The sequence below is a fragment of the Choloepus didactylus genome, chromosome 19 (genome assembly GCF_015220235.1).
Source record: "Choloepus didactylus isolate mChoDid1 chromosome 19, mChoDid1.pri, whole genome shotgun sequence".
Classification (NCBI taxonomy): Eukaryota; Metazoa; Chordata; class Mammalia; order Pilosa; family Megalonychidae; genus Choloepus; species Choloepus didactylus.
Genome location: NC_051325.1, coordinates 11,216,110 through 11,239,668, shown reverse-complemented (window position 1 = coordinate 11,239,668; position 23,559 = coordinate 11,216,110). Strand labels below are relative to the sequence as shown.

General features: G+C 41.3%; 1 pseudogene; it reads right to left on the bottom strand.

Moving 5' to 3' along the window:
• The window catches only part of LOC119516070, a 52,881-nt pseudogene that overhangs the window by 6,375 nt on the left and 22,947 nt on the right, over positions 1–23,559 (bottom strand).

Sequence of the window (23,559 nt, the reverse complement as noted above, 5' to 3'; positions counted from 1 at the left end):
CCCCCATTCTCCTCAACAAAATGCTCCTCCTGCTTTCTTAACAGTTCCAGCTCCTGGGATGTTGTCTCTCTTTCATCATGCATTTCTTGGATATTGAATTCAGTTGTTCCTTTTTCTGTAATGCTTTAGACTCTAAGGTTCTGGCTCTCTCTACTTCCTCAGTCAGCCCCACTCTTTGTTCCAAAGGTCTGCCTTCCTCCGCACCACTTCTTCACCTCTTCTACTTTTAGCATGTCTTCCTTTGATGCAACTTCTTGTTCATTCTTCCGCTGCTGACTGTCTGGATGATGCCGTGGTAGAGTGAATCATGTACCCCAATAAAAGACATGTTCTTCATCTTCTTGACCAAAAGGGGGATGAGAAATGAAATGAAATAAAGCTTCAATGGCTGAGAAATGTCAAACGGAGTTGAGAGGTCACTCTGGTGGGCATTCTTATGCACTATATAGATAACACTTTTTAGGTTTTAATATATTGGAATAGCTAGAAGTAAATACCTGGAACTACTGAACTCCAACCCTAGAGTAGCCTAGACTCTTGAAGATGATTGTGTAACAATGTAGCTTACAAGGGGTAACAGTGTGATTGTGAAAACCCTGTGGATTGCACTCCCTTTATCCAGTATACGGATGGATGAATAGAAAAATGGGGACAAAACCTAAATGAAAAATAGGGTGGGATAAGGGAGGGGTGATTTGGGGGTTCTTTTTTTCTTTTTATTTTTTGTTCTGATTCTGAGTCCTTCTGGTGTAAGGAAAATGTTCAAAAATAGATTGGGGTGAGGAATGCGCAACTATAAGATGGTACTGTGAACAGTTGATTGTACACCATGGATGATTATATGGTATGTGAATATATTTCAATAAAACTGAATTTAAAAAAAAGACATGTTCTTAATCTTAATCTTTATTCCTGTGGTGTGAACCCATTTGTAAATATGACCCTATGAAGATGTCATTATTAGTTAATGTGTGGACTCATTTGTGAATAGGATCTTCTAAAATCCTATTTAATTAAGTGTGGCCCAACTGAATCAGGGTTGGCCTCAATCCTTATGACTGGAGGCCTTTATAAGCAGAAATTCAGATACAGAATCCAACAGAATCTGGGAGAGCAGACTCATGGAGAGAGAGAGATGCCATGTGACAGAGGCAGAGAAGCAAGCCGAGGAACCCCAATGTTGCAGCCAAGCCACGATCAGAACACAATGATTTTTAGGAGAAATTATGTCTTTGCTGATGCCTTGATTTTGAGCTTCCAGCCTCAGAAACCATGAAATGATAAAATCTTATTGTCTAAGCAAACCCATTGTGTGGTATTTGTCATAAGAGCCCTTGCAAACTAAGATATTACCCATCTCTGTTGACCTTTTGTCTTTTAATATCCTCAACTGGAAGATCCAGTTTTTCTTCCTTGACTGCTGAGCTTCCAGGCTAGACACTCCATTTGAAACAACTACTCCATTGTTCAGAGGATTGCAGTATTTTGGACCTCCCCCTTCAGTGAGCTTTGTTATAAGACATTGCTAAGAAATCTTAGGGGCTCTTCCATCTTCCATCTCTTATTCCTGTGTTTCCTGGAGTTTTTCCAAATGAGTTTGAAAGAAGGAGGTGTTTTAGGACTTTGGGGATATTCTGCAGCAGAATCCATCATATGCTCTACTTGCCTCTCTTCTTGTGTTCCATGTCCTCTTCCTTTACCTTAGCTGGTGCTGGAGTTTGCTCTTCTGAGGCAGCAGGAGCATTTTCTGCTGCTTCCAGGCATGGGGCAGGTCTTTGCAGAGCTCTCTTTTCTGAGCGTTTTCCCCGTTGAAGGGTTTCTTTCAGATCCAGCATCTCCATTTCCTGTCTCTTTGCCCACACTTTGCTTGCTTCTTTGTCAACCAAAGCTGAGTAACATTCATGACTTATATCCTACAATTCTTGTTTTGGGGTGTCCACACTTTCTGTTTTCTCACAGATGTTCACACAGTTCACAGGATCTGGCTCTAAGAGCTGAACTATCACCTTGTCATTACCTCCAGACTTCTCCACAGAACTGCTTACTTTTCGGTAACAAACAAGTGCTCTTCTAGTATCTGTACTTTGTCATTCTGTTGCTCACATTTGACCAGCTCTCCCTGTTTCTCTTGCTGTACAGTTTCAGGAACTTGTGAGATTTCTTTAGAACAGTTTCCTTTATCTTCTTCAAACTGCAATAATAGCTTATTATTATATTCTTCTCCTACCTCAAAAAAACGTTGGCTCTTAAGGTTGTGGAGCTGGTAATCAGGCACCCAGGGGAGCTCTGGTAGTGAGGCTCATCAGGAACACACTTGGGGATGCATCATAGATATCTCCAAGAGAGAGGAACAAGGTAAGAAGAAAACAAGGGCTGGTGTGAGTGGATCCTCATTTAGGCACTGGGCAGCAGCACCAGTCCTGGATTTCAGAATGTGCTGAACATTAACCTCACCACCTTGTCATTATCATGGATCCTTTCCTTGGAGACTTGAAGAGGTAGTATATATAGTTTTAAGGTTCTCTACCTGTGTTCCCAATGGGCCTATGTTTCCTCACAGGGGCAGGCAGATGAAGGCATTCCAGAACCTCCATCTTAACTCGATGAGAGCCATTCTACTTCATCTGCTTTGTTTAGGATACCAAGTAAGAGTTAGTTCAGAGAATGAAAGTTAAAAATGTCAGAAAGTTTATCTTTCCAGAATCATCCGTCCCAGGCAGCTCATCCCATGCAGCTGAGAGGAGACCTCTGCCAAGACCAGCACCTCCACAGCCAGCTGGGGCTGGTTGTTCAGTCTCTTTATGATTGCACGTCATGTCATGCTTTGACCTTCCACGTGGGCTTTTAAAAGAAAAACATGTGTATGTGTATGTGTGAGGAGAGAGGTATCTCCTTTTGGTTCTTGTTGGCTTCTCCAGCTTTCATGTCCTCCAAACACTGGCACAGGCCCCTCTCCATCATTCCTCGACACCTAACAAGGGACCTTTATATAGAGTTTAGGAAGAGATGGTCAAAATGGAAACAGTTTAAATTTGAGAAGACACCATTGCTCCCCCTGGGCCTGGGTCAAACCCAAGTTCCTAGAGAAGTCTTAGGCCCTGCCCCATCTCCTAATCCCTCTCATAATGGGTTCTATTTGCCTCCCTTTCTCTTTGGCCCAAGTACCCAGAAAATTTTTAATCCAGTCTTCCAGGGGCAATAAGGAAACCCTCAAAATTTATTGTGCAGAGATCAAAGCTCTCCTGGTGCTCTCAGGCACAGCCCAGGGGTCTCCTTTGCATAACCAAAGACCTATTTTCCAGATCAAAGAGCAGTTCTCCCCTAAGAAGAATTCTGCTTGCTCCCACAGGACTTGGGCAACCTGGTCCAGCAAAGATGAAGGCAAAGCTCACCCTTGGCTATAAGAACATAGTTCAGGCATTTTTTAATACACTGTGCAATAATCACCATTATTTTCTTACCCAATTTTCCCTTTCAGGCCCCATGGAGTCCTGACAGTCTTCTTCCACAGCTTGTTAAATTGCAGAATTAAGAATACCACACAGCAAAGAAAGAAAGGGTTGGGTTACATAAATTTGCAAGTTGTATTTAGGAACTCAGAACACATTTCCCATCGAAACAATGGAGATAAGGTACAAAGACATGATCACTTCCACTACTTCTGCAAAAAAAAAAAGACTAACCAATGATGTTCTCAACGCACAGTATTATTTCACCATTAATTTTTTTTTCCCTAAAATAATGGGTGTTTTGAGTTGAAACTCAGATGTCTAATACCTTCCTAAGGAGGTGTCATGATTTTAAAGCATGGCCCCAAAATTCTTTGCACTCATCCCATTGAGAGGTGATTCTATGTTCCCTTCCTTTGAATCTGTGCTCCATGACTATTTGGCTAAAATAATATGGCAGAAGAGATTGGGTTCTCTGCCTGATGCACTCAAATGACCAATTCCCTAGACACCAGGGTTTCAAAGGGAGAAAGAGATTTTTGCTTAGCACAAAGTGGGAGATCAGAGGGCTGTCTCTCTGAATTGCAGTAACACTGACGGTTTTAAAGTATCAAAAAATGGGCAGGTTTTCGGATAATGACTACAATGATTCTAGATGACATAATTAGAGGTGATTTAATTATCGAACATGTGCAGGTTGATTACATGCTTAGCCACAGAATGTATGTAAGAACATGGCAGCCTTAATATGATGAATGGCATAATTTCTAGTATTATTATGAGGCATAGATCATTTGTAGTTAAAGTTTAAGATACTGTACATGTCAGGTTGGGCAAGTTTGGTTAGATCTAGCTTTGTCTAGCAAGTTAGTTTAGGAATTGGGGTGGGTTAGTTCTGGGCTGACTCAGGTTCTTTCATTAATAAACATTAGGAACTGTCTTTTGTGATCATAAGACTCTAAAGATGAAAAACAGGATTAGGGGTACGAGTGAGGCCCATCACAAGATTTTTATAATCAAAAGGTAAAGACTATGTAGTTATACATTCATTGTCAAAGATTGAGGCAGCTGGGCTACAGTTCAATATTTTCAGGTATTTCCTTCTGGTTATTCTAATACACTAGAAAGCAAGAAGAGCATGTATATAATGATTCAGTAATCATTATATATATTATTTGTTAATACTTAATGTCTTAGATACAAGGTGCCATGCAAATATATAGATCTAGGCCTTAAGAAACTGGCAGCTTCCATTTCCAGCATCTTGGGACTCCTGGTCTTGGATCCCGGACACCATGCTATGAGGAAGCCCAACATACCCTTACAAATGCCTACAAGGAGAAGAACCAATACCAGCTATTTAACTGAGCCATCTTGCAAGTGGATCCTTCAGTCCTCATTTCTCCAACCCCTCAGATACTGGGTGGAGCACAGATGAGCTTTCCCACTGAGCCCTGCCCAAATTGCAGGTCAAGGAGCCAAGTAGATGACTGCTGATATTTTAAGCCACAAAGATTGGAGGTGGCTTGTTATGCAGAAAAGAATAACTGAAATAGAAGGCATTGGAGACCAGATGTTCCCAGGCCATGTAATCCCTTAACTAATCCTTAATCTGTTTAAAAGAAGCACCTTTGTACATCATTTACATCTTGGAGTTCACAAGTGAGAAACACAGAAATTCCTAAGAAAGCACTGCAGGTGCAGACTCCCTGGAAAGTCTGCTGATGATAGGTCGATGGCTGCATGGGGACATGTAGTTCCTCAGAATGGATGCCAGTAACTAGCAGGGTCAGTCTTCCATGGGTTGGAGGGCTAGGCCTCTGGCCTCACCCAGCGTATCCCACCTCGAGCTGTTATGGGCTGTGCTGTTCAAATACTTACCGACACTCCTATTTTCTTGTTTTAATTTTATTTTTATCAACAAAATTGAGGGCAAATGAAAGAGCAGTAAAGGCTTAAAATGAAAAATGGCGAACCCATCCCCAGCTGCTCTTCACTTTTTAGAGCCAGTTCTAGAAGGAGGCTCTTTCAAATGCATGTAGCCATTTCTTCTGATGTTAAAGACTATATAGTAAATGATATGCTTATACTGCTGTCTTATTGTCAGTTTTACATATGATCTATTTACTACAAAGTTTAAGAAATGCAGCTCTACTTCCCTGTGCCATTCTCCCTCTTAATTTCACTCCCCATATAGTTTATATCATCATTTTTTACTGAATTGGTTGTCTGTGGTTATGTTATGAAGATTGAGTAGATAGTGTTCACTGTAGAGACATGTATGATAATATCTTCTTTTTTCAAAATATTTATTTTGTTTTTCCCGCAGTTAATAATTGCCATTTCCCATTCCTTATGATTTCTAAAAATCCACTAATTAGTGTTATCTATCACTATTTCCCCCAAAATGCTCCATAGTCTTATAAAAAAGCAATTTTTTTCTCTAATGTTTTAAAGTATGTATCTCTTCCTCCTACTATTCCAGTTTTTTCTTTTTATTATTATTATTTTTTAACTTTTGGTCCCATGATCCCTCTTGCCTTCCTCCTATGAGGTATCCCTCTCTTTCTTGGACCTGAGCCTTCCTCTGTCTTGCTTTACTTACTCATCTTGTAGGAGTACGTCCTCCAGTACCTTCCTAAATCCCTCCTCCAAAGGAAAGATATACAGAGAGTAGAGTGCTGTAAGCCCTGATATTTTAAAAAATTAAACTTGTTATTTTGAGATAATTGCAGATTCACATGCAGTTTTTTTTTTTATCTTCATTTTCTTGAGATATATTCATATACCACGCAGTCATACAAAACAAATCGTACTTTCGATTGTTCACAGTACCATTACATAGTTGTACATTCATCACCCAAATCAATCCCTGACACCTTCATTAGCACACACACAAGAATAACAAGAATAATAATTAGAGTGAAAAAGAGCAATTGAAGTAAAAAAGAACACTGGGTACCTTTGTCTGTTTGTTTCCTTCCCCTATTTTTCTACTCATCCATCCATAAACTAGACGAAGTGGAGTGTGGTCCTTATGGCTTTCCCAATCCCCTTGTCACCCCTCATAAGCTACATTTTTATACAACTGTCTTCGAGATTCATGGGTTCTGGGTCGTAGTTTGATAGTTTTGGGTATCCACCACCAGCTACCCCAATTCTTTAGAACCTAAAAAGGGTTGTCTAAAGTGTGCGTAAGAGTGCCCACCAGAGTGACCTCTCGGCTCCTTTTGGATTCTCTCTGCCACTGAAGCTTATTTCATTTCCTTTCACATCCCCCTTTTGGTCAAGAAGATGTTCTCCGTCCCACGATGCCAGGTCTACATTCCTCCCCGGGAGTCATATTCCACGTTGCCAGGGAGATTCACTCCCCTGGGTGTCACACATGCAGTTTTAAGAAATAATAGAGTGATTCCACGTGCCTTCTGTGTATTTTCCTGCAATGGGAACATCTTGCAGAACTTCAGTGCAAGATCACAACCAGGAAATGACCTTGATTCTGGGTTGGCAATTATTTTCTTTCAATGCTTGAAAAATGTACCATTTCCTACTGGCCTTTAATGACTTCTGATAAGAAATCCACTGTCATTTGAACATTTCCCCTTTTGGTAATGTGTTGTTTCTCCCTTGCTGTTTTCAAGATTTTCTCCTTTGTCTTTGCTTGGACAATGATGTGTCTTAGTGTGGTTTCTCTGGTTTATCCTATTTGAGTTTCAGTCTGCTCCAGACTTATTATGGGTGGGATCTTTTGATTGGATTGTTTCCATGGAGATGTGACCCACCCAACTAGGTCACATCTCTTCAAGGAGCAGACTGAACCTCCAGCTGCAAGTTCATGTCTTTTGCCAAATTTGGAAAATTTTCAGATATTATTTCTTCAAATACTTTTCTAGTCCCACCCTTATTCTCCCCTCCTTCTGGGACTTCAGTGACACAAATGTTAAAATGTTTGTCATAGTCCCACAGGTCCCAAAGACTCTATGCATTTTTAATTCAATATATTTTCTCTTTGGTAATGTTCTGAGGGGATAATTTCTGTTGTTCTCTCTTCCATTTCACAGATCTTTTCCTCTGTCTCCTCCATTCTGCTACTGATTCCATCCATTGCATTTTTAAATTTCTGTTGTATTTTACAATTCTAAAATCTCCACTTGGTTCTTTTTATATCTACATATTTTTGCCGAAACTTTCTATTTTTTTTCATTTGTTTCAAGCATTTCCTTAATTGCTTTCTGCAGAATTTTTATGAAAGCTGCTTTAAAATCTTTCTCAGATAATTCTAATGCTCTGTCATCTCAGTGTTGGCATCTGTTCCAGTTTGAGACTGTTGTGTACCCCAGGAAAGACTATGTTTTTCGACCCTCTCTGGTGGATGCAGACTTATTATGGGTGGGATCTTTTGATTGGGTTGTTTCCATGGAGATGTGACCCACCCAACTAGGTGAGACCTTTTGATTAGATTATTTCCCGGGTGGTATGACCGTGCCCATGCAAGGTGGATCTTGATTAGTTTACTAGAGCCCTTAAGAGAGCTCAGAGGCCAACCCAGACTTATACACTTGGAGACGCAGACAGAAACACATGTGTAGATGCTAAGCTAAGAGATGAAGCCCAGAGTTTTCCCTGGAGAAGCTAAGAGAGGACCCCCAGAAGCTTAGAGGGAAAGACCCTGAGACAACAAGCAGGGATACACAGGAGCTGAGAGAGAGAGAAGCTAAGAGAGACAGAAGCCCAGAGACACTTTGGAGAAAGCCATTTTGAAACCAGAACCCAGGAGCAAAGGACCAGCAGACACCAGCCACGTGCCTTCCCAGCTGACAGGGGTGTTCCAGATACCATCGGCTGTTCTTCAGTGAAGGTATCCTCTTCTTGATGCCTTATTTTGGACACTTTTATGGCCTTAGAACTGTAAATTTGTAACCTAATAAATTCCCTTAACAAAAGCCAATCCATTTCTAGTATTTTGCATAATGGCAGCTCTAGCAAACTAGAATAGCATCTATTGATTGTCTTTTTTTTTTATTCAAGTTGAGGTCTTCCTTGAAGTGATTTTCAATTGAAAACTTGACACTTTGGTATTATGTTATGAGACTTTGGATCTTGTTTATAGCTTCTGTTTTATCTTTCTTCCTCTCATACCACTTAGTCAAGGGAAAAGGGAGGGAAGTGCCAGTTCACTACTTCCAATTCTAGGTAGAAGCCCAGGTTTCCCACTTGGCCTTAGTTAACTTTGGTGATGGTGGGGGCACTTCTAATTATTGCTGGTGGGAGTGAGAGTTCTGGCTCCTGACATGACATCCATTGACACAAGGTGGGGTCAGAGGGCCCGTTACCGCTGGGCAGTGGTGGAATCCTGGTTCCCACCTCGTCTCCTCTGACTCTCCAGCAGAGTGGGTAAGGGGGCTCTTTACTGCTGGGCAGGGGTGGAAATCCAGGACCCCTAAATTGTCTCCCCGGACACTGTGGGCAAAGATGAAAGTCTCAGCTCCCCACTCCTCCTGGAGAGGTATTGGGACCCCTTCTTACAGCCTGAATAGTGGGGAAGTCTAAGTGGGGATGAGAATGGGTCACATTTTCTTTCTGTGGTTTTTGGCTAGAGTAAAATGGTCATTGTCTAAAGTTTTCTGTCTTGCCAGGCTACCCCTTTTCTGGCCCTTTCAGTACTGAGAATAGGCTTTTGTTGGGCCTTTTTTTGTATGTGCCTGTTGGCACCTCTAGGTGGCTGGTTCTTCTGCCCCAACTTTGGTGCAGATTAGGCAAAAAGAAAACACAGAGAACTCACCCTCATGTCATTACTTATGTCCGAGTTCCCTAAACAGCCAGCCATCTCCTTTCTAACTTTCAGACTCTTCTTATGTTTGTTTTACATAGAATGTGTGGGATTATTAGTTGTACTTAGTGGGAGAAGCAGGGAAAAGAACATCTATTCCATCTTCCTAGAAGCAGAAGTCCTGGTATATTTTTTGAAATATTTTTATGCTACCTCATACTTTTGTCATTTGGTTGGATATAGAATTCTTGGTTGCACTTCAGAACTTAAAGATTTTACTGCACTAACTTTTACTCTCCCAATATTGCCTTCTGATTTTATTTCCTTTGAATGGCATCTCATCTCTCACTCCCTGCCTGCTCCCTCCTTTCAACGTTTGGGATATTTCTTTCTCTCTAGAATTCTAAAACCTCATGAAGATGTGCCTTGATATTTATGCTCTGCATCCCTTTTTTGGAGGTATTTCCTAAGGCCCTTTCAATGTAGACTCCTGGCCTACAGGATGGGGAATTATTCCTCTACAACTTAAATGATACATTCTTCTCCTTTATAGTTTTCTTTTCACTATTTCTGGAACTCTCAATAGTCAGACATGGTTTCTGAATTGTATCTCAGAGTCTCTTATCCTTTCTCTCTTATTCTTCAATAGTCTGACCATTCCATTTAATATTCTTGGCTATCTATTTTTAATTTCCAGGGCTTCCTTCACGTTACCTGCTTTTTCTATTTTTCATAGCATCATATTTTTGAGGAGGGAATAATTTGTACTAAGACTCTTGAAAATTATTTTTTTTTCAGTTTTCTACTGTTCAATTACCACCCTCCTCCCAAGTTCCTATTTTAAATTTTTTTTTTTTTCTGTGCACTCCATTGCTTGCTTCCTCTGGTTTCCTTTTGTTGCTCATGTATTTGTGTATTTAAATTTATGTATTTATCTGTTCTTGGTCTCTCATTTCATTGAAGAGTTTTACCTACTGGTGATCTTTGGCAGCCTCTTCATATTTAACTGAGAGGAACTGCAGAGCTAACTGGAAATTGAGATGTTTGGTTTACTTGCCTCCCCGGATTCCATTCTCTTCCTCCCTGCACTGAGCCCTGAAAGCCGACCTACGTGAGTTACATCGCCAGGGCTCCTTTGCACTCTGAGTTCTGGTGGGATCTGGCCAGTGAGATCAGATACTGAGAGGACAGAGTGTTTGAGGGATTGATCCCCACATCATCCCTCGTGGCTGTGACCTGGCAGTGGCTGCATTCCTGCACCAAAGGTGACATCTCCTGCTGCGGGTCCCTCTCGGACAACTGCAGCTTTTCTTGGATTCTGATAACCACTGTCCACCTGCCTCTTCAGATCTCTGGGTTTCTCAGAAGAATCCTTTAATTCCTGATTAGAGGAGCTCATACCTGGCTATAAGCATTTGGGTGCAGGTCTGGGGAAAGGGCCTGGGAGATAGTCCCACTGTTTACTATGAATGTTTTCAGTGACTCCTCTGTAGCCAGCCTTAGAACTCAGCCTTGTGCTCCATTGTGAGTCCAGCATCCTGAACCACCCTGGTTGAATCTCTCCAAAGAATAAACTCTTCTCCTTCTTGGGGGTTTGGGGGGCTGGGAAAGGACATTAGCTCTACTCAACCTGGGATTGGAGAGGCACCCACCGTCCTCTCCTCTCTGCCTCATTCTTCACCCCTGCCCTTGAGCTAATGGAGGCCTCTGACACCTTGGCCATCCTACGCTCTTCAGAATGCACGGGCTCCTTTTTGCTGCTATTCTTTTCCATTGGCAGTTGGTTTAATGTTTGTTTTGTTTGTTTGTTTTTTTCCCATTCTTCTGAGTGTGTTGCCACCAGTCCATCCATGAATTATCCTATGGAAAGAACCCAGACTGGTACCTGTTCTATCAATGTTGGCTATTCTAAAACATCATGCCATGGAGGCACCTTCTACATTTTCTTTGTCCTTACAGGTTATAATTTTTTTTCCCCCTTTACCATTATTATGGTAATTTGGAGAAAGAGTGAAGACAAGGCTTGAGGGCCTTCCACCATGTTGTTTAATCAGTGGTTCATATTGAATCTTTGGAGTGAACTCTGCAGTATCCAATAAACCTTCCTCCAAATAGTAAAAGTGACTGCTATAGATTGAGTTGTGTCCCTGACCAGGACATGTTCAAGTCCTAACCCCTGGACCTGTATATGTGACCTCATTTGTAAAAAGGATCTCCAATGATCCTATTAAGACTAGGGTAGGTCTTAATCCAATATGACTGGAGACCCTAGAAGCAATAGAATTTGGTAGGAGATAGAAGGAGGCAGGCAGCCAAGTGACAGAGGCAGATCCTGAGTTATGGACTGCTGATAGGCCATCGCCAGAGCACAACAGATTGCACAGAAAACATAATTTTGGTGACACTTTGATTTTTGGACTTCTAGCCCCTGAAACTGTGAGATAATAAATTCCTCTTGTTTAAACCAACCAGTCTGTAGTGTTTGTTATAGTGGCCTGGCAAACTAAGACAGTAGATCTAAGCCTATAAAACAAATTATAACCAGCGGGCTGAATTTCAGATTCTTTTTGTACTAAGTATTTCTGTTTTTATTTGTCAGGACAAGATGGCTGACTCTTTTGCCCTAAGGCATTGTGTCAGTTTGAATGTATTATGTCCCCCAAACACCATTATCTTTGATGTAATCTTGTGTGGGTAGACCGATCAGCGTTAATTAGATTGAAATTCTTTGAGTGATTCCATGGAGATGCGCCCTACCCAACTGTGGGTGATGACTTTGATTGGATAAATTCCATGGAGGTGTTGGCCCCCCCACTGGGTGGGTCTGAATTAAATTACTGGCACACTATATAAGATCAGACAGAAGGTGCGAGCTTGCTACAGCCAAGAGGGACACTTTGAAGAAAGCACAGGAGCTGCAGATGAGAAACAGTTTGAAAACGGCCATTGAAAGCAGACTCTTGCTCCGGAGAAGCTGAGAGAAGACAAGTACCCCAAGAGCAACTAAGAGTGACATTTTTGAGGAACTGCAGCCTAGAGAGGAACGTCCTGGGAGAAAGCCATTTTGAAACCAGAACTTTGGAGCAGATGCCAGCCACATGCCTTCCCAGCTAACAGAGGTTTTCCGGACGCCATTGGCCATCCTCCACTGAAGGTACGTGATTGCTGATGTGTTACCTTGGACACTTTATGGCCTTAAGACTGTAACTGTGTAACCAAATAACCCCTCTTTCATAAAAGCCAATCCATCTCTGCTGTTTTGCATTCCGTCAGCATTAGCAAGCTAGAACAGACATCTCATCATTTTATCTCCAACTTCCGTCAAAATCTTTTTGACTACTATAACCTAGTAAAAACTCAAGAGTTTTAATTTTATACCAAATTCTTTTAAAAAGAAATACACCTGAATGTGCTTCTCAAGCATCAGGCTCACAGGTCATGAGACAACTCTTCTGCTATTATAATTTCTGATTTAAATAACTTTCTAAATTTTAGAGTAGTTTGAGATTTATGGAAAAGTTGCAGAAAAAGTATAGAAAACTTCTATACACTCCTCATTCTGTTTCTCCAGTTCCTCTCTTCTTACATTATGTGTACATTTGTCACCACTAAGGAGCCAACATCAGAATATTAACTAAATTCACCTTTTATTTGGATTTTGCTAGTTTTCCCTAATGCTGTTTTTCTGTCCCACAGCCCCATGCAGGATTCCAATGTACATTTAGTCACCCTGACTCCTTAGCTGCTTTTGCTGTGTGACAGGGCCTCAGGTTCTCCTTGTTTTTTTTTATGGCCTTAACAATCTTGAGGATTACTGGTTAGCTATTTTATGGAAAGTCCTCAAATTGGGTTTGCCTGATGTTTTTCTCATGGTTAGACTGGAGTCATGGGTTTGGGGGAGGGAGAGTGCAGACATGAGGTGCCCTTTGCATCACATCATATCGAGGGTACATAATAGTATAACGTGGCATCACTGGTGACACTCACCTTGGCCACTCTGCCAGGAAAGGCTCTGCCAGCTAACTCCACTCCAAAGCCATGTCCCACCCCTGCTTTCCCATATCTACTCTTTGGAAGCAAGTCACTACATGTGGTCCATGCCCAAGGGGTGGGGAGTTAAACTCTACCACCTGGAGAGCACCCCTCTTTTTATTTCTTATTTCTGCAAATTCACAAAAGATTTTGATGGCTAGAGTCTGCTGAAGTCTACCCACAAAAGAGTAGCAATTGCTTTGCACGTATTTGGAAACATAACATCGATAAAGACAAAAGCCAATTAGCCCACCCTACTCCCAACATCCTTCCTCCTAAGATAAAACAATTGTCTTTTCTCAGAAACAAAGTCTATGATATCATGGCAATTTTTTTCCTACAATTAAAGAGACACATGTTAGGTCTCCTAGGGGGCCAAAAGTGTCAAATTTACACTTGGGTGTGGATTTCAGAAAGTTATTGGATGTTTGGGCATGTTTATTTGAACTAAACTCTATATCTGGGCATGAAAAGGCCTAAGGAGGGTGATTTTAAGGCTTGTGGCAGTGCACATGGGGTGAAAACCCAGCTTCCTCCTGCGAGCCACAGTTTTCTGCACACAGTGTCCTGAACCGTGGATGATTCCACCTGGGCAGGTGTAGATTTTCCATTGTGGGGATGTGGAGAGCCTTCCTTGGCACTTCATGATCTCACCAGCTCTTCTGGGGGCCAATGAAATAAGTGTCTAGAAAGTTCTGAGTGCTCCTTGGTGGAAAGAAAAAGCTCTGTCCTGAGAGAGTGTCACCCATGTGATGTCAGCAGCTTGACACAGAGCCAGTCTGCTAATCTTCAGATGTTCAGTTCAACTGGAGTGAAGCAGGGAGATCTCGGTAAGGAGTTAATGTTTCCTGAGGCACTACTAGTGTGGGTGTAAAAAGTATTTAGAAAACCCTAACACTATACTTAAACCCATCCCCGTTCAGCAACCCTAGAAGTCACTGGCTGGGTAATCACCTCTGACTGTATTTGGCTCTGGTTCCTTTCTTCTTTTTTCTTCCCTCCCCTCCCCACTCTGAACTTTTCTTTTTTATTAGAGAAGTTGTAGGATTCCAGAAAAATCATGCAGAAAATACAAAGTTCCCTTATACTCCCCTATTATCAACACATTGCATTAGTGTGGTACATTTGCTACAATTCATCAAAGAATGCTATTGTAGTTGTACTATTAACTGTACTCCTTGGTTTACATTAGAATTCATTGTTTATGTTTATGTTTTACATAACCTCTGGGTTATGTAAAATTTTTATTCTAGCAACATATATACAACCTAAAATTTCCCCATTTAGCCACGTTCAAATATATAATTCAGTGCTCCTTTCGTTGAAGTGAGCTGTTGAATGCAAGTAAAGTGAGTTGTTGAATGCAAATAAAGTGAGGGATTGGGTCTTTTTGATGCTTGGCCTGGTTCACTTCTAAACCACAAACACATTTCTTATCGAGGACAGGTAAATAGAGTATTTCTTAAGTTATTATCAGAATTAGATAGATTTCAGAATTTTCAAACATCCTGCTCATGGTGACATGGTTTTTTGAGGAGATGCTTGGTATGAAATGATCATAAATCCCAAGAGAGCTGCTGCTTCATGGTGAGTATTATAAGCTATAAATGGGTCAAAGGAAGCTGGAATCCAGCCTTCTGCTCATTCATTCATTCATTCATTCTTTCTTTCATTCATTCATACATTCATCAAAGATAACCAAACGCTGAAACTTGCCAGGCACCCTCGAGGGCCCTGGGGATAAAGGAGAGAAATGCAGTCTGCATTTTAAAAGATGCCAAGCAAGGGCCCACTGAGTGTGAATAGTTAACCCAGTGCGCTTCATGCTTGCAGGGACACACCCAGGAAAAGGTGAGGCGCCTGCCAAGTTAAACAGTCTGCACCAGTTACATAAAGACACCGGGTTATTTTTACAAAGAAAGAAAAGAGACAATCCCTTCCAAACAAATCCCAGATGGGCTGAGACCCCTTTCTGTAATATAAACATGCCCAGGGCTTAGGAAGCGCAAAGGAAAATGTTTACAGGGAAATCTGGAAGCTCCTGGGCAGGGTCTGGGGACACCATAGCCAAGAGGGAGCACGATGGACTGAGCTATCTGCATTGAAGGCAATGTGCTTTCCCCTGTTCAGAAAACTGTAACGCTTCCAGAATTCCAGAAGCCCAGATACAATGAGATCAGATTTCTAAAACTTTAAAATGATCCCTGTAAGACATGGGATTCATTTGTAATTTCATGAAAGCATTTATTTGTAAAGTATATATTAAGCTGCTGCCATATAGTTTGTTTCTTATATTTCAATGAGCAGTTAAACTGAATGTCAAAGGCAAAGAAAAAGAGGTGTGTGTATGTAAGCATGTGTGAGTGTGTATGAGTGTAGGAATATTAGGGGTGCCAGGTTTAGCAAATAAAAATACAGAACACTCAGTTAAATGTGAATTTCACATCTAACGAATACTTTTTACTGGGTATCCTGTACCTGTACACTATCAGGCAATGCTGGTGAATGTGAGTGTGTGTGTGAGTTACGTCAGCATGTGTGCAAAGACCGTATGCATAAATGTGTGAACATTTGTGTGTGCGTGTGTGCGCGTGCTCGTGAAGCATGTATGAACCAGATGGCAGGGAGAAGGCGGGCATGAGGGACGCGAACGCAGGGGCCACAACTACTCAGAAATGTCACCAGGTGACATTCTTTACCCCATCCTACCCTCCAGAAGGAAATGGCACCAACTATAGGTTACAAGTTTCAGCAACAATTCCTAAAGGGTTTTACAAAAGTTGGAAGTATACCTTTCAAGAACTTTTATGACTTCAATCAAAAACATCAGCAGAAGAATATATCCCAGAACTCTAGGGGTGGGGGGTGGGGGTAGGGATTAGTGAATTTCAAATGTGGTCATTTTCTCTAAGAGTTTTTCCCCAGGCCCAAGATTGCTGAAACAGCCCTTCCTTTCTCACTGTGTATATGGATAATTGTTCAGAAAGTGCATACCTTTCAGTTCATTTATTCCATACCTGAGAAAATCACCCTAAGAAAGTCATCTGCAATGCAGGTAGCCACATTATGTAAAGAGTAATGCTTATGGAATAGGAAACTGAATATACCTGAAGGCTGTATAATATAGTATGCCCTAAGTCAGTTACTGTCCATTCACATGATAAAATAATACGTGATCAGGAAATCAATATTTATAGAAGTTTTATACTGTACAGACCAAGGAAAAAGTGTAAACCAGGAGACAAAAATGCACTTACAGAAGGATTCATCTCTGCATGTAATGTGCATAAAAAGACTAATAGGAAAAGAAAAAAGCAAGCATTAACCATTATCAAATTGACAAAATATAAATGAAAGAAAATGTATCCAAATTTGGTAGAAATTTTTTCTCTTTAGTGATGGGTTTCTAATTCCCATTTCTGTATTTTCCAGGCGTATACCATGAATATATATTACTTTCAAAATTGGAAATAAAACTTACTTTTGAAGCAAAACATGGAAAAAATGTATATTGCCTTTTGACAGTGGTGGTTCGGATAGATGCCTGTGGTTCCTGAAACCACATGTGGCTGTGAGTTCAGGCAAGTTCTTGTGAAGAAACTGATACCAGGACAGGCTGTACTGCTGACCCTGAAAAGGACACTGAATGGATCACCCTGGACCCACCAAGCAGCAAGGAGACACTGTCTTCATAGCAACGGGGCAGAGTCAGGTCAAGGCAGAGAGCTCTAGCAAAGGTGACCATGATAGCTAAATGCAGGCTGGCACCCCAGGCACACGCCCAGCCTCATGCCTACCCACAGGCCCCGGGGAAGGACCTAGAAGTCAGAGCAGCACCTTGGAATTATTTGGATCGAGTGTTTATTTCACATGGACTCTCCCACCTGTTGCCTTTACAGCTCCCTCTGTTTTTATGGTTTAATACGAGTTTAGCTTGTTGCCTTCTGTGTCTTCTCTCATTTCTGTATTGTCCTCATGCACTGATGCATGAGAAGCACACGTGTAGATTTGTGTATTTGCCCTCTGTAATCCCATGGGATCTCTGAGCCAAGGAAGAGTCAAGGGATGGAGCAAAGGACCAGGGCTCTCTCTGTGTGTGCGCTCAAATGAGGGTTCATGCAGATGAATAAATATGACTGGCCTCTCTGAATGGATGATTTCAATGTGAGTGTTATCTTAAAAATTACAAAGAAAATATATAATGTTTTATATGCTGCAAGGGATGGCCCGGTACGGCACAGATCTGGATATGTCCACTGGAGAAGTTACTTTCTGCTTCTCCCTCAGCTTCCATCCCACCCTTCTTCTGTTGGGGGCAGTTTGGGCAGTGTGGCCTGACTGGTGTAAGTCATTCAGGACCACCATCCCACCCTCTCTTACCAGGATGATTGCCCCTTGAAGACCTGGTTCAAGAGCGGTCATGTAACCCTGCGTGAGCCAGTGCGGCATGAAGGCTGGGCTTTGGCAGAATCACTGTCCCTTTGGATGGTGTGGTGTTGGTGGGAAACTTGAAACTGCTGTGCCACACCATGAAGCAAGCCGGTGGGCCTGGAATGCAGCTGGCAGGACAGAAGGCAGCAAGAAGGCAGGGTAGCTGTTGTAAAGAATTTGGCCTTGCCCAAGGAGGAGGTCTGGCCTTTTCCTTCAGCTTCTGGAAGATAATCTCTGGGCTCTTGGAACACTCTACCTGATAGGAGTTTTTCTTTCTTTGCTATGGCCCTTGGGTTATGCTCTGTAGTCTAACAATATGGTTTAGGCTGGGGTAAGATCACATCTTAGTGTAGAGTTTGGTGAACAATATGATTTAGTATGGGGGCTTTAGGTCAGGCCATATAAGTCAGCCCGGAGACTAGGATCAATCATATGGGCTATCAATCCATCAATCAACCATGCCTACGTAATGTAACCCCTATCACCAAAGCTCGGCTGGGCTTCCCTGCTTAGCAATACTCCATGCATGTTGTCACACAAGGATGCTGAGGAAGTTGCCCTGCCCTGATTTCGTGGGGAGAGGACAAAGGAAACTCACAGTTTGGCACTTCCCTAGACTCTGTCTTATGCATCCCTTCCTTTGACTGATCTTAATCTGTATCTGTTCCCTGAAATAAACCATAACCATGAATATAACAGCTTCCTATGAGTTCTGTGAGTCCTTGTAGGAAATTATCAAATCTGAGGGTGGATTTGGGAGCCCTCTGAACCTGCAGGTGGTGTCAGCAGTGAGGACGGTGTTGTGTGGGCTCTTCCCTCTAACTTGTAGCGGCAGGAACTCTTCACAATAAATGTCATCGAGCCACTCACTAAATCAAACCAACATGGAAGTGCTTCCTGCTCTCTGGACCTTCTGGATGTGGGAACCAATACCTGCCTTTCTGTGTTCAAACTGGTTTGCTTGGGATTTTCTGTTATCCACGGAGGTAGTATTTTCACAGCAACAATAAGGATTCTGACTGTATTGGAGAATGGATGAGGGTCTCTCTGAAAAAATCCAGGATCTATGGTTGTCACACATAAACCACAAAGACGATCAGTTTCTCCAAACCACATAATTTAGGGGCTAATTTGTGGCATGAAATAATTGTGTAGTAAAGCCAAGGATGGATCTAGTAAAACTGTTTATGTACTTGGCCAGTCCTACCAAGCCAGCTCATACCTCTTTCTCTTCCCATATCTCTCCCTTCCTTTATCTGCATCCCAGCAGTGAGTAATGTGGGCCTAGAGTCAGATTGACTAGGACAGATCTTGGCTTCTCCACTTACCCACTGCAACTTCAGGGAAGGCTCTGGCAAACTTCCCTTTGGGTCTTGCTGACTCCAAGTGGGGTCCATGCCCATTATTGAGCTGCCCTGAGGGATGTGCCGATTGACAGGGATGAACTAACTCAATCACTTGGCAAAGGGGGTGGGCCGATTACCCCAATTGGCTCAGACCAACATTTAATACAGAGCCTGGCATGCACTAAGCCCTTGAAGGTTGCCATTGTTATTTTTAATTCAGCCCACCCACCCAGACTCTCTGTTTCATTCTTGTCCTGCCTGATAGTGACTTATAAGTTATCATTTAGTGTTGTACATAGATATTCAAGTAAGCATTGATATTAAGACCATGACCTTCCCCACTGACAATTTCTTTGATAGTAGCCACTGAAGCCCTGGGTGTGGGGAAAGGGCTCAAATTACAATTTTTTTAGGATAATTGAAACTATTTTGAGTTTTTTATTTACCAATCTGGTTTCTAATATAATTTTAGTTAAATGAAAGACATTCACAAAGAATATTATGCATGCATACATAACTTCCTTCTTTCATTCTAGTTTACATGCTGTTGCTTTTAAAGAGTGAAGATTTTGTGTTATTTCATAAGGAGAGAGTCCAAATGGACTTTAGAGTAGGAATATTTAACCCAGCTTTCCACAACTCTGACTTCTGCATTCACCATGCTCTTTTAAAAAATTTTGAAACCCAACAAAACAAAACTGAGAATCAGTAACATTTAGAGCTGTTTCCTGGTCTACATGAGAGGAACTTTCACATGTTCAAAGCCATCCCAGAATCTAGCAGTCTCTGCAAATAAACTGAGACTTTGAAATGATGCAGACTAACTTAGAAGACTTCTCAAAGCATGTTTTCACCTGAAAATAAACTTGCAAATGCATGTGCATAGGAATACACGTGTGTGCATATTAGCTTTATTATATTCTGCCAGTCTTTTCTCAATGACAAACAACTTTCCCCATTTCATTGACAATGAGTTTTACCTACCACTTACAAGAAAAAATACACTGCTGTGAAAGATGTCTTCAAGTTTCCAAAGTCATCACACAGGGTACATCCCACCAGGGTAAGTCAAAATATCACATTTGTATTTCATGCTGACTTATTTATCATATGTGTAAGAGCAGGTAAGAAGAGCTATAGGTCACATCTCAATTGCAAATTCAATTCAAATTCTTATTTCCCCTCCCTTTGGCTGTGTTGCATTCACATTACTTTTGGAGAGGAGGAAAGGTAAGAGGAGACAAAGAATGGTCAGAACCTTGCCGATCCCAGTCTTCCACCTTTAGGAAAGGGAACTGCAGACAGCCCTATCCTAACTGGCTATCACCCATTGCCATATATAAATTGTTCACATGATCCAGGTTGAATATGAAATAAGGGAAGTATCCTCCCCTGACACTACTTTGACATACCTTCTAAGCAAAATCCCAAGCTAAACAAAATTTGGAGCATGTAGCCTGACATTGAGACAAAAGACTTGAAAATTGTGACAATCATAAAAAATCCAGACCCTCAGCTTGTCTTTTCCCATATATTACTGCAGGACGATCCCCTGTGGTCATTGAAAATAAGGGCTGATATGATGGGAAAGGTGGGGAAACATCTGGAGGTAAAAGAAATCCAGTTTTAATGTACCATGTAAATAGCAAAAGAGTAGACCCAATGGAATCATATAGGCACACGTTTCCAGTTTAAGAATCATTCAATCTTTGGATTCAAGTTCAGGAAATTTTTCAGGCAGCATGATAGCATAAATATGTCCCAAGTTTTAACAAAATTTGTAGCATACTAGACCTCAATTGCCCCAGAAAATCCAGTTATACGCAGGAATAAATAGCAAGACTTACATTTTTTTCGCTTGTCACTTTAAAGAACATTAAGAGAAAAGTAAGATAAATTGCAAAGAAATGTGGCCCATGTGGAAGAGCTAATCAAGCAAATACATATTTTATATATTTTAGCAAAACCTTATATATAAATATCTTTCAAACTGGGGACAATTTTTAATAATACAGCAGAACTTCTTCCTTTAACAAATGATTGAACACAGGGCTTATTTAAAAGATGAGCAATGCAAGTGAATAGGAAGCAAATGAAATATTGACTTCATAAAATCCCTGATTTGCAAATTTTGCTTGTGTTAATTAAGATGCCTTCACTACAGGCAAAAGAAAACTCTTCTCAACTGGGACAAACAATAAGGTAATTTGTCCTACATAATAAGAGGAAGTTCAGGATATGGCAAGGGTTCAGGCTGGTTGATTCAGCAACAGATGATGTCATCAAGGACCCAAGATCTTCCCGTCTCTCCCCTATGCCATCTTCTGTGCACTGAATTTGCCCCAAACTGCCTGCCAATGTAGTTGCAAATGGTTCCAAGAGTTCTAGGTATCAAATCCAGGCATTTAGCTCCAGCACCCAGGTACAGAAATGGAGCACCCTTTCAAATAGCTCCTTCTTAAGAAGGAGGACAGCCTTTCCAGAAGCCCCAGCAGTTGCTGTCTCTTCACGGCACATTGGACGTTCACGGCACGGCATGCACCCACCCCTGAACCCACCGTGGAAGGGGAATAGATTGTCATCAACTGCCGGGACCAACCACATTCTCCTTGAGTTGGTGATGGAGTCACAGAGGAAAGGAGCAGGTCCCTGAACAAAATCAGACTTCAGGAAGCTACCCTAGTTGCACAATTCTGGTTAATAGTGTCTGAAAACACTTGACTTCAGTTCTGGCTTGAACTAATTGACTAAGAATTTAAAACACATTTCAACTCAAAATAGTATCAGGATGTGGTGTGTTGAATTGTGTCCCACAAAAGATGTATTCAAGCCATAACTCCCAGGCCTGTGAACACGATCTTATTTGGAAACAGGGTCTTAGAAGATGTGATTAGTTAAGATGGCAAACTGCATTAGGGTGAGTCATGATCCAATAGGACTTGTGTTCTTCTAAGAAGGGGAGAAGAATTCCATCTAGACAGACAGAGTAGAGCAGAAAGCCATGTGGCAACTGAGCCAGAGATTAAACCCCCGGGATTGCCCACAAACCACCAGAAGCTAAGAGGAGGCCAGGAAGGATTCTCCTTGCAGATTTTGGACTTCCAGCCTCCAGATCTGTGAGACAATAAATTTCCTTTGTTTTAAGCCATCCAATCTGTGGTACTGAGTTATAGCAGTCCTAGGAAACCAATACACCAGGTCAGATGGACTCAGTATTGAGCAGTTGGAGTGACTTACTCCAGATTTTGATTTAGCGCTAACCTTTTATTTAAACTATGTGGTAACTAATTTTACAGACATTACATGCACAACTTTTGAGGGTCAATCTATTGTAGAGAATAAGGTTTACTTATATTGGTTTTGGAACATATTTTGTTAGGGGAGAAGATTACAGATGCACTCTAATTGAAGTACTGGGTTGTGTTTTGAAAGCTTGATTTTCTGTTGTTTCTTAAGTAGTATTCAAATGTCATTTTAAATATTTTTTTCTTTAACCTACATATGATATGAAAAGTTCCATAAAGAAATGCTTAATTGAATTTTATATGTAACTGAAGAATGTTAATATGATACCAAAATGTAGAAATTTAGTTTAATTGGCATTGAATATGGAAGAGAGAGAGGTTGAACTGCTTGTGTGTGAACATATTCAGGGAGTGATCTGCAAAAAAGAAAAAAAAAATCCCGCCTCCCCAAAAAGGCCAGTTTAACCTAATTTGGGGAATATAGAGTTATATGACAATTCTATGATGTTTATCCTGAGGTATGAGAGAATGTGGTCAGTCTTAGCCAACTCTCAAATAAAGATTAATCCAAATAGCATTTCTGGCAGTTTGCAAAATTGGAAAGCTAAAATCCATCTCACTGTGGCTTGGCATGAGTAGCGTGATACATGAGAGAGGTCAATTTCTTTACTTTCCATTTTGGTTATGAAAGATGTTATTTGATCAGATGTTTCTAGAAACACAAAATTCAGAATTAAAGAAAATTCCACCATTCACCTTCCTTTCTTCCTGTGTCCCACCTTTCCTTTCTTCCGTTTGTCTATTTTTGGGGGAAAGGATGAACAAACAAGAGGGAATTCATATCTTACTTTAGTTGATCCTACACTATTTTGAGAAGTTGTTTTGCTGCCGTGCCTGTGGATGCATAACGTTTTAAATTAATTCCAGTCTTTAACCTATATAAGATATTCAAATTCTTCGTAGATTCGTATTCTATCTGAGAAGCTGTGAGAACTGGCTTCTCTCTAACAAGTCCGTTGGTGTCGAGAAGATGTCGCACAGTCCAGAAGGATGGCCTTGTAGGAAAACTGAGGCTTTGAGACATTCATGGGATGTGGATTAGCTCCAGTAGTTCTCAAAGTTGGTGCAGCTACAGCTGCATTGGCATCACGTGGGAACTTGCTAGAAAGGCAGGTCCTGCAGCTGCACAGACCTACACCCGGTGGGGACCAGCAATCTAATATTTACAAGCCCTCCAGGGGATTCTGGAGCACACCCGAGTTTGAGAACCACCAGTTTAATTCATT